Source organism: Dermacentor andersoni, chromosome 2 (assembly GCF_023375885.2).
Source record: "Dermacentor andersoni chromosome 2, qqDerAnde1_hic_scaffold, whole genome shotgun sequence".
In the NCBI taxonomy this organism is placed as follows: Eukaryota; Metazoa; Arthropoda; class Arachnida; order Ixodida; family Ixodidae; genus Dermacentor; species Dermacentor andersoni.
Genome location: NC_092815.1, coordinates 219639240 through 219650364, shown reverse-complemented (window position 1 = coordinate 219650364; position 11125 = coordinate 219639240). Strand labels below are relative to the sequence as shown.

The 11125-nt window shown below is 47.9% G+C and overlaps 1 long non-coding RNA gene across 1 annotated transcript; it reads left to right on the top strand.

The window, feature by feature from the left end:
* Positions 1 to 8175: 8175 nt before the first annotated feature.
* LOC140216013 (uncharacterized) lies at positions 8176 to 10776 on the top strand. Its single transcript, XR_011892656.1, has 2 exons — positions 8176 to 8989; positions 9994 to 10776. It is a non-coding gene; the product is annotated as an uncharacterized lncRNA (long non-coding RNA).
* Positions 10777 to 11125: the final 349 nt, after the last annotated feature.

The window sequence follows — 11125 nt, the reverse complement described above, 5'->3', positions numbered from 1 at the left end:
CTTTTCGCCTAAGGGACCCCCAACTGTCGTTGGAAATAAAGATTTCATTGATTGATTGGTTGATTGATTGATTGATTGATTGACTGACGTATAAAAGCCGACGCGCTTGAACCGCTGATCAGATTTTCGACGACAATCGCCTAGTGTATTCGCATCCGCCGTGGTAGCTCAGTGGCTATGGTGTTGAGCTGCTGAGCACGAGGTAGCGGGATCGAATCCCGGCCACGGCGGCCGCATTTCGATGGGGGCGAAATGCGAAAACACCCGTGTACTTAGATGTAGGTGCACGTTAAAGAACCCCAGGTGGTCCAAATTTCCGGAGTCCCCCACTACGGCGTGCCTCATAATCAGAAAGTGGTTTTGGCACGTAAAACCCCATAATGTTTTTACTGTATTCGCCGCTATCGTTCCTTGAGTGTAGCCTGCTTTTGAGGGCACAAGTTCGCCCAATAAAACGCTAGTTTCGTTAATCAAAGATTTGCTGCCTTCTTCACAGTCACTACCACGTGACATTATGAAAAACGATACTCTATTTACGCTATTGCAGGCGTGGGCAAAATGAACAGTATGTTAGCTAACTTTATCGAAGATATTGAAGAAAGCTTTGATAGCCATCACAGAACGTCAAACGGCGGGTATTTGAAAATAAATTTAGGAAACTGCAAAATATCTGCGCGAGCCCAAATAATCTGTTTCCACTACAATTACGTAATCTTGGAACCTTTGTAAATTCCCGAGCTGTGATTGTTCAGTGGTGATCAAATGGTAAATGCGAGAGAAACGCGTAAGCATTACGTCTCACCTATTGAAGTACCGGATCCATGATTTAACCCGCGTTCAGCACATTGCAATGGCTTCTTCAGAAGCTCACAACACACGTCCTGTCACTTCGATGATCGACGTGCAAATGGCTGTGGTCCAACGGAGACAACCATCATGTGCAGATATATATATATACAAAACCTATTCTGCGCAAACAAACAGGGACGAAGAGGAGAAGAAACACAAGGCTGAAGCGCTCGTCCTTGTGTTCCTTCTATTCTTCATCCCTGTTTGTTTTGTTCTAAGATGAATCTGTTCCAACTAGGCCGACTTACAGTCTTATATTTATTTATTTATTTAAAATACCTTACAGGCCCCATGGGGGCATTGTGTAAGGGGGGTTACAAAATCAAGGAAAAAAGAAAAGAAAGAAATAGAGTAAGCAGCCTTCTAAAGTGCTATACAAAAGATACACCTCAATACAGGGCTCATCAACATTATTACCAAGATTAAAACATATATATATATATATATATATATATATATATATATATATATATACACATATAGAAGATTTAAAAAACGAGAAAAAGACGAACATTAGCAACGTCGTTACTGACGTTGCGGCCGTAGGACCGACCTTTGATCGGAGTGAATTCCGATGAAGGCCGGTCCTCTGACCGAAACATCAGTAAGAACATGTGCTACAACTTTGGTCTATTTTTCTTTTTTGAATGTTATACCTTCGGCTCTGGCACGAAACACTTCGCCTTGTATTCAAATGTATATTGACACGAAGTAAGCTGCCCACTACGAGTCCCGATCGCCGGAAGTCAGCTGCCCACTGCAGGCACCGATCACCAGAGAGAAGACGACGAAGGACGTAGTTGTGCGCCGGGTTTTTTGGGTGTCAGCCATCATTAAAGAAGGCTGTTCTCTTTCGGCGAGCCCATCTTGGTTATCAACGTGACATTTCTATTTTGTGCAGGTGCTGGGTACACGCTACTATTGCCCCAGACGCAGCGTAACGCAGCGTAACCCCAGTACACATACATACCAGCCGACGTCTGCAAGGGCTCCTACCTGAGAATGGTCTTTTGTCCGAGCGTATTCTGACGATGAACCTGAGCCCATCGCCTTCTGCTGTGGCTGTTGCGCCGGCGCAGTTCATCATCAACCGGCCACAGGCGCCGATTGCATTCCACTGAGATGCTACTGAAGAAGTGGAAGATTGCCTGGACCATTTTGAGCCGGTCGTGGTTACAAGGCTGGAACAAAAAGCGCAAGCTGCTCAACATGTACTTCATGCTCCAAGAATGTGCGAGGACCTAGTTCCATAACCATGAAGCGGCATTATCTTTGTAGGACAAATTTCCACGACAGCTGAGGGCCACTTGCTCCACGGAGAGGAAAGAGAGCGGAGTTGGCAATACAGGCAAGATTCCAACGCTCGAACGAGAACATCACTACGTATACTGAAGGCATGGCTCGGCTCTTAAGATGTGCGGATGCCTCAATGGCCGAAGACAAGAAGGTCCTATATCAGATACGAGGTGTGAAGAAAGAGCTCTTAAATGGGCTTATTCGAAATCCACTCATTACGCTTGCGGACTTCGTTGCTGAAGCGAAAGCAATGAAAAGGGCCCTTCGACAGCCTGCCATACAATACGACCGCAACGTCATGGAAGTTTCGAACAGCCCCCCTACCATGACTTCTCGAAAAAAGCTCGAAGACCTGCGCAAAATTGTCACGGTTGTGGTACGAGAAGAGGTTCAGAAACTTGAGGTAACCACGCGCCCACAGCGCGACTTTCTGTGAAAGAGATAGTGCGCGACAAGATTAGGCAAGTAATCCAAGATCCTGAATGCTACGAGGTACCACAATGGCGGGAGCCAGTCCGAATGACTTATGTGGACTGGACGCGGTACGACGACCGTCGCTGTACGGCCCCTCATAGGCCATGCGCCCCACCGAACAAACAGAAGTAGCATTCAGGGTTCGCAGTCCACCATCCATCGACGAGTCGATGCCTCGGGAAAGTGACGTCTGGTGGGCTCTTGACCTCAGGCGCTAAAGCTTTTGCTGTGGAGAGGCTGGCCACGTCTACAGGATGTGTCCTTATCGGCTTATGGGTCTCCGTGGGTTCCCTTCAAGCGCTCCTCGTCCACGACCTGGTGAGCGCCCTATGCACAAAGGCAACTTCATCGCGCGTCGTAATAATCCATTCTAGCAGCGAAGGCAGGAGCTCCGTTATTCATCGCCCGCTCGATGCCGATCGCCCAGTCTTGTGCTTCTTCTAGAGTTCGCCCAGCCCTAGAAGCTCGCAAAACCAGGTCAAGGCACTTCCGGAGGTGAGGCTGCTGACGCCGAGCGCATCGAATATCCTCCAACACGACGACAACAACGACAGCTACGATAACGAACGGACTTTCAGGCGCATTCCGATGAATAACGACAAGATGTGACGTCGGATATACAGGTTACTATAGACAATGAAGTCACCGCTTTAATTGACGCTGGTGCGGACAGCTCAGTTATGAGCAGAGAGCTTGCGTCAAAGTTAGTTTCTACACAGTGAACTGCATCGCAGATTCGTACTGCTGGAGGTCGTATACTAATTCCCGTGGGCAGACACTGGTCGAGTAAATATTTGCGGATTTACGCGCGTCGGGGTCTTCATTATTCTGCGCAGTTGCTCGAGCGAATTGATACTCAACATGGACTTTCTACTGCAGAATAGAGCCATATGTAACCTGAAAAAATCCTGACACTCGAGGAAAAACATGGAATGCGACGTTCTCTACAGCAAGAGCCATACCAAGCGACGTTGGCAATGAGAAGTACACCGAAAGCGCCCTGAGCATCGTCGACGACAGCATAATGGTACCGCCAAGAAGCAGCCTAATAGCCCTGGCAACGTTCGCAGTATTCGACGGCTCTGAGGACATCGCTGAGGCAAACATTCCGTTAGTGCTTGAACGTAGCATCTGCATTGCACGGGCCCTCGTCCAGCTTCATAACGGACACTCATTAGTCCTACAGACCAACTTCAGCAACAAATATGAGCACTTACCGCAAGGCACAGCTGTCGCCTTCCTCCACAACACTGCTGCCCTCACGGATGTCGCCTCGCTCGGAACTGCTTCGCCTAATTCATTGGAAACACTCAACATGAGCGATTGCATTAAGATTAACTCCGGCCTATGGGAAGGACAAAAACAGCAACTACTCGACCATGTCCATGACATATCAGCCTGCTTTTTACCGAGTATAAAGTACGGCGCACCTCCTTAACGAATCATCGCATTCCTACGCACGAGTCAGCACGCCGCGTTCGTCAACATCCGTATCGAGTTTTGCCTACGGAAAGGAAGGTCATAAAGCGCCATTTTCAAGACATAATCATTGCTGACGTGATTCAGCCATACATACGTCGATGGGCGTCTCTCGTTGTGTTAGTTAAAAATAAGGACAATTTACTACGCTTAACTGTAGATTATCGACGGCTTAACAGTGTCCCCAAACGCGACTTTTATCGCCTGCCACGGATCGATGACGCTCTGGACCGTCGACGCCACGCCCAAGTTTTCACGTCTTTAGATCTTATGTCAGGGAACTGGCAGATCGAAGTAGATGAGCGCGACTGGAAAAAAAAAACAGTATTTGTGACGGATCATGAAATATATCAATTTAAAGTCCGCCCATTCGTCCTGTTAAGCACCTGCCCCATTTCAGCGGATAATGGACGCTGCTCTCTCTGGGCTGAAATGACAGACGTGCTTAGTCTACTTAGACGTCGTTGCGGTATTTTCGAGAACGTTTGATGAACATATAGAGCGACTCAAGCACGTACTCATAGCAATCAGCAAAGCAAATCTGACTATCACACCTGAGAAATGTCAATTTCGCCTTCAGGAGCTCAAGTTTCTCGGACGCGTACTCAGCCGCCATGGTGTTCGGCCAGACCCCGAGAAGTCAGCTGTCGTCGCGGAATTCTTGCGTCCAACTGACAAGAAAGCAGTTCAACGAATCATAGGTATTTGACATAAGATGCGACAAAACGACGGCAGTAGTTCCATCGTGAAATTTTCAAGGATCGCTGTACCATTAACAAGAATAACACGCCAAGACTTCCCCTTTGAGTGGACCGACGAGCTACAAGCAGCCTTTAGAGAATTTCGGAGGCACTGCAGAAAGTCCCCGTAGTCGCGCATTTTGACGACAAGGTTGACACAGAAATCCACACAGACGCCAGCAACGTAGGGCTCGGTCGCATACTCGTCCAGTCGCAAGACGGCGCCGAACGAGTAGTTGCTTGCGCGAGCCGCAGTCTGACAAAAGCGGAGGTCAACTATTACACGACTAAGGAGTGTCTCACCATCGTTTGGGCCATCGGCCAGTTCGTGCCCTACCTTTACAGCCGACCTTTCCGAGAAGTAAAAGACCACCACTCACTGTGCTGGCTTGCGAGTCTATCCTTCCGGCCGCCTCGCTCGTTGGAGCCTCCGCCTTCAGGAGCATGACGTCACAGCGGTTTATCGATTCGGACAGAAGCACCGCAATGCCGACTGCCTCTCACGTGCACCTACACCTTTATAGCGAAGTGACTTAGAGCAAGACTTCCCGTTTCTTGGTGTACTAGACACTGTCGAGATGGCTGACCTCCAACGTGCCGACAGTAAATTGCTACCCCTTATCCTATACCTCCAGGGAGTCAACGTTGTAGTTCCACGATCCATGACCCATGACACGAGAACTGACTTCTTACTGCCTCCGCAACAAGGTTCTCTACAAAAAAAACTTCGAAAAGAGCCAAGAAACGTTCCTTCTCGTCACCGCAGTTTCGCTGCGCGACGAAGTGTGGAAAGCGTGTCATGACGACCTGCCTGCCGGACACTTGGGCTTCGCCAAGACGGTTATATTACTGGCTAAAGCTGGTCTCGTCCGTTCAGCGCCACGTGAGAAGCTGCCCTGAGTTTCAGCAGCGCAAAGTTCCACCTTTGAAACCTGCTGGTCGTCTGCCACCCCTGGACCCTCCTTCAGCACCGTTTGAGCAGGTTGGAATGGATCTTCCCGTTCCATTCCCAACGTCGTCCGCAGGCAACAAATTGATAGTCGTCGCCACGGGTCGCCCAACGCGGTAGGCAGCAACAACAGCTGTACCCCGCGGAACCTCTACAGAAGTCGCCATGTTCTTTGTCCATGGCATCGTATTACGTCACCGAGCACATTCCGTTTTATTAACCGGTGGAGGGACATCATTTAATGCTGACATATTACAGAGGATCGTCACACTGACCCAGACCAATCATCGGAAAACTACGGCCTATTACCCACAAACTGATGGACTTACGTAGCGCCTCAATAGCACTATCGCCGATATTATCTCAGGAAAGTTGACGTAGAGCACAAGTTATGGGACCAAATTCAACCATACGTCAGATTTGCACACATTACGCCTGTTCAGGAAACCGCCAGAATCACACCATTTGAATTGATTTATGGGCGCTGCGTATCAACACCATTAGATGCCATGCTCCCAGTCGACAACTAAAAAGAAGCAACAATGCTGACGACATCGTCCAGAAGGCCGAAGAGGCTCGACAGCTCGCTCGCAACCGCATCCGCCTTCAACAGGGTACTGACGCCCGCCATTACAACAGTTGCCGATGGAACATCCAGCGCGAACCCGGCGACTACGTTTGGGGGTGGACACACATTCGTCATCAGGGGCTGTCGGAAAAATTACTGCGCAGATTATTTGGCCCGTACAAGATCGTCAAGCGATTCAGTGACGTGAACTACAGGTCGTCCCTCAGAGTAGTACTATGAGCTCGAGCCGACGATGGCCACGAGTCGACATTGCCCATGTACTACGGATTAAACTGTACTACGCCCGCGAAGACATGTCCCTCTGATAAGCTTTCTCCCGCAGCTCCCGCAGAAATCAGCTGCTCGCTACAGGCACCGATCGGCAGAGAGAAGACGACGAAGGGCGCAGTTGTGTGCGGGGTTTTTTTGGGTGTCAGCCATGACTAAAGAAGGCTCTTCTGTTTCGGCAGGCCCCTCTAGATATATCTATACTTTTTCACGAAAATAACCTAGAGGCCTGCCGAAACAGAACAGCCCTCTTTAATCATGGGCGGCTCCCAAAAGAACGCGGCACACAACTGCGATATATATATATATATATATATATATATATATATATATATATATATATATATATATATATATATATATATATATTGTTACAAAGGGTCACTGCAAGTAAAACACGCGGGAAGCGTGCGGAGAAACAGAAGGACGAAGTGGCTCCTATAATTTTCACGGTTTTTGCACCTTGGCGATCATTAAAGCATCCCCTTAAAGGGAAGCTGGGGCCGTATTGTGTAGCGGTTGCTTTTGGAACCGGTTCCTTTTGGCTGCTGCCATTGGTCGGCGCTTCGTTGTCGTCATCCCTGGTGGGCGGGACGACAAATTTTGATGACGTCACACAGGTTGCCAATCTTCTGGAAAGGAACCGGTTCCCTGCTAGGAGAGGAACCGCGGAGAAGTGGTTCGCTCGAGGGTCGCGCGCGGGGGCGAGCATGATGTCGAGGGTTGCTAGGGCAACCGTGGCTGCAGGCTAATCTCGCGCCAGCTGACGAGCCGGCACCTAGACGAGACGAGACAGAGACGGCAATGGCGGCTCCTTTGGTTGTGTTGCTGGCTAGTGCCGAAAGACAACGACGCGACGAGAGGCAACGACGCGACGCGTTCGGCATGGCCGAAGAAGAGTTTCGAAGGCATTTTAGGCTGTCCAAAGGCATAGTGTGACGTCTTTGCGATGAGCTGGAAGGACATCTCGGACCTCAAAGATTTCGTGGTGTCGACACTACGATGAAAGTGCTGTGCGCGCTGCGGTTTTTTGCCACCGGGAGCTTTCAACAGTGCGTCGGGAATGAAGAAGTGCTTGCACTGTCGCAGCCTTCGGTCAGCCGGATCATTACAGCCGTCGACAAGGCCATTACGGTTGTGGGCAAAGAAAAAGGATGGGTTAGATTCCCATCCACGGCGCAACAGAAAGCCGCCGTCAAGGAAGGCTTTCTTAGCCGTGGAAAAATTCCAGGAGTTCTAGGATGTGTGGACGGGAGTCTGATAGCCATCGTTCACCCTAAGAAGCTCGGCCCCGGGGAAACGGAATCGTGCTGGAGCCGTAAAGGGTATTACGTCCTCAACTGCAAGGTCGTGAGTATTGTTCATTGACAAATATTTTCGATATGTGATTGCGCGAGTGCACGTTGTAAAAAACTTCGTTTCGTTATTTTTCATCAATTGCCGGTAATACTTGCGTTCCTATGAGAGAAAGTAGCGTTTGTGTTGTATGTCTAATGACGACTTTGTTCTTTGCATAGAACACGGCCGCACTTTTTCAGTGCTCTCCAATCACAGTTGAATAGCCTTTTCGATGCTACAGTGTAAACACATTACGCGCGACTTAAACCGGAATAGACGCCGTAGCAGTGAAGGGAGTCTTCGTCTGCGAGCGATCCTAACAGAAGACGAGCCCTTGTGATTCTTATTCGACGTAAAGCTAAAGCATTGTTGCCAACAGACTGTAAACGTGAAAAGGAGCATCCCATCAATGAAAATGGTGTGAGGGAGAATGAGAATGTGTGGACACCCATTTGCTCTAGCTGTTAATACGGCACATGCTGCCCATTCCGCGTTCTTTCGCTTGTAATAGGCACTTTGTCTGGAAAAACAAAACAAAACAAAAAAAAACACAGGTGGCACTCTCTAGCAGAATCTTGTACAATATGGACGGAAGAAACCAAAGGAATTATTTTGCACATTGTGTTGTGACCGCACGCCATACATGAGCACATGTACACATGCCAACATTGCATTTGTAGGTTAAGATGACATTGTTATCATGCTGATCATTAGTTCAACTGCCTACTGCGTATGTTGATATCTCCTTTTCTGTAATTGTGTTGGCTGACTGAACAGTAACTGATTGGCAAGTAGTGTTGTAAGCAAAAGTTTGTGCCAGATATTTGTTGCAGTGGCATTGACACCTTCTCTTTGCTTTCCCTTACGAGGTGTGTGATGCGAAGCTGAATATCCTGGCAATTGACCCACGGTTACCGGGATCGTGCCACGATTCTTTCGTTTAGAGGCATTCTGCATTTCGCCGCCGCCTCACTCGTGGCCTGTTACTTCATGGAGAAGTCTTGCTTGGTAAGTGCACCTAAAGTAGCAGTGCTTCTTCCACATGTAAAACATACACAGTCAAATAGTTTTGCATCCTAGCAAGCTTTAAGAAAGCGTGATTTGCTAGAAATGTGTTGTGAATGCAGCAGTACCTAATGAACCTGCAGCGACTATCGAGAGAAACATGTCTCTCTTAGAAGGCAGATATTTTTACCAGCATGTATACAACAGCTGACATGTTATTCTGTTTATTTACTTATTAATTTCAATACACTGAATGTCACGTGGAGCGTTACAGGCAGGGGTGTAATTCTACAGAACACGTCGAAATGGCAGTTTTCAAGTATGATGGAAAAGGGTTGGTGACAATGGACTTGGGTAGCTGGTTCCTGGTCACTGTCCTTGGAACGAAGGAATAAGCGTGTGCGTAAAACTTTCGGCATCGACGTTAGTGATCGGTGTACTATATATTGTAGAATAGTGCAAGTTGCGCTATTTTTCTTTGTGTCACAATGTCTGCAATTTTTTTTTGTTGCGGCGACATGTGGTGCTGGAGTGATTAGAAAGGATCAGACGGGTAGCTCGAGTTCGGGTACCTTCACGAGAAGAGGTACGAAAGGTAGAGTAAGGATCCCAGATACTGGCAGCATATTCAAGAGTAGACCTTAGAAGTGTTTTATAAAATAACACTTCTGAAGAGAGAAGAGCTAATTGGTTTTAGTGGAGGATGTACATTTATGGAGGTGCAAATGGGATGAACGGAGCAGAAAACCACAAGTATGAAATAAATATTACATGTCCAACTTAACCCGAGAATGAGATTTGCAGCCAAGACAACAGGTGAAATTGGGCTTTTCTTTAAAATGAGTCGAACTTTCTTTACAACTTTCTGGGCAGGTCAATGTTTGATAGATATTGCAACAATAAATCCAAGACCCGCTGCTGTTGTAAAAGGGCCCTGGCGTACACTGTGTTCTTGCATTGTGCCTTAATGTATCCACGTTCGTTCACTGACATGCAACACTTTACAGGGGACTCTGGGTACCCGCTAGAGCCATGGATCATGACTCCTGTGCCTGGTCACCCAAATCGCCTCACGGCAGAGGGGCGCTATAATGAGGCACACGCATCAATGCGAAATGCCGTTGAGCGGTGCATAGGAGTCGTCAAGAGCCGCTTCCGATGCCTGCAGAGGTATCGGGTGCTCCACTACTCGCCTCAGAAAGCAGCCACTATTGTTGCAGCTTGTGCAGCGCTGCATAACCTCTGCCTTGCAGCAGGCGTGCCTCTGCCAGACGACCCAGATGACGACGGTGCACATGACGACAGCGCACAGGAGCCAGCCCAGGCACAAGTGCCGCTTCAAGTACAGGTGCCACCGCAGGCGCACCCTGAAAAGCCTTCTCGAGCTTTGTTTCAAAGAGGCCGTGCGGTGCGTGAATCCATAGTTGGTGTGTTTCGGCTTCCCAGAAATTTGCGCATTGCCTACCTGCAAAGTGTGCGCCGGCGCATTCGCTGGCAAATGAGGCGGAGACATGTGCTGGTGTAACATGTTTTATTTTTCTTTTCATGAAAGTAAATAGGCCGTGCACTTCAACATAACACATTGCGTGTGCTCACATGTGGCTATTCATAGTATGCTGCCTACTGCAGTAGTGAAAAGCACATGATTTGTCTATGTTGAGCATGACAGATACACATGCAGTGACAAATAACCATGTGCCATTATGTTACTCCTTTGCTTTGTTCACTGTGCTTTTGAATATTGTCTCGCCAGGGAATTTTCTTTAAATAAAGGTTATTTGCAAGGTGAATGGCAACCAATCTTGCATTGTTGAATATTGCTTTGCAATGCCTATTTTACTGTGCAGTATGCATTGTTCCAAAGCTGAAGATGTTTGTTCATGTGTGACACGCAAGAACAGCATGAGTTACACAGCAACTGAAATGTCGTTCAGCAATCTGTATAGCACATATTGAAACGTATAGCAACAAACGAGGCATGTCAAGCACTTATTGGAGCAGGATTTCTTTAAATAGCAGACACTCATGCTTACTACTGCTTAGTTTAAACTCAAGAGTTGCTTCAACATTGCATTTCTTGCACGCATGATTTCACATAATGCTCGTAATTGCTGCTTAACAAGGTGCAACAAAATAAAC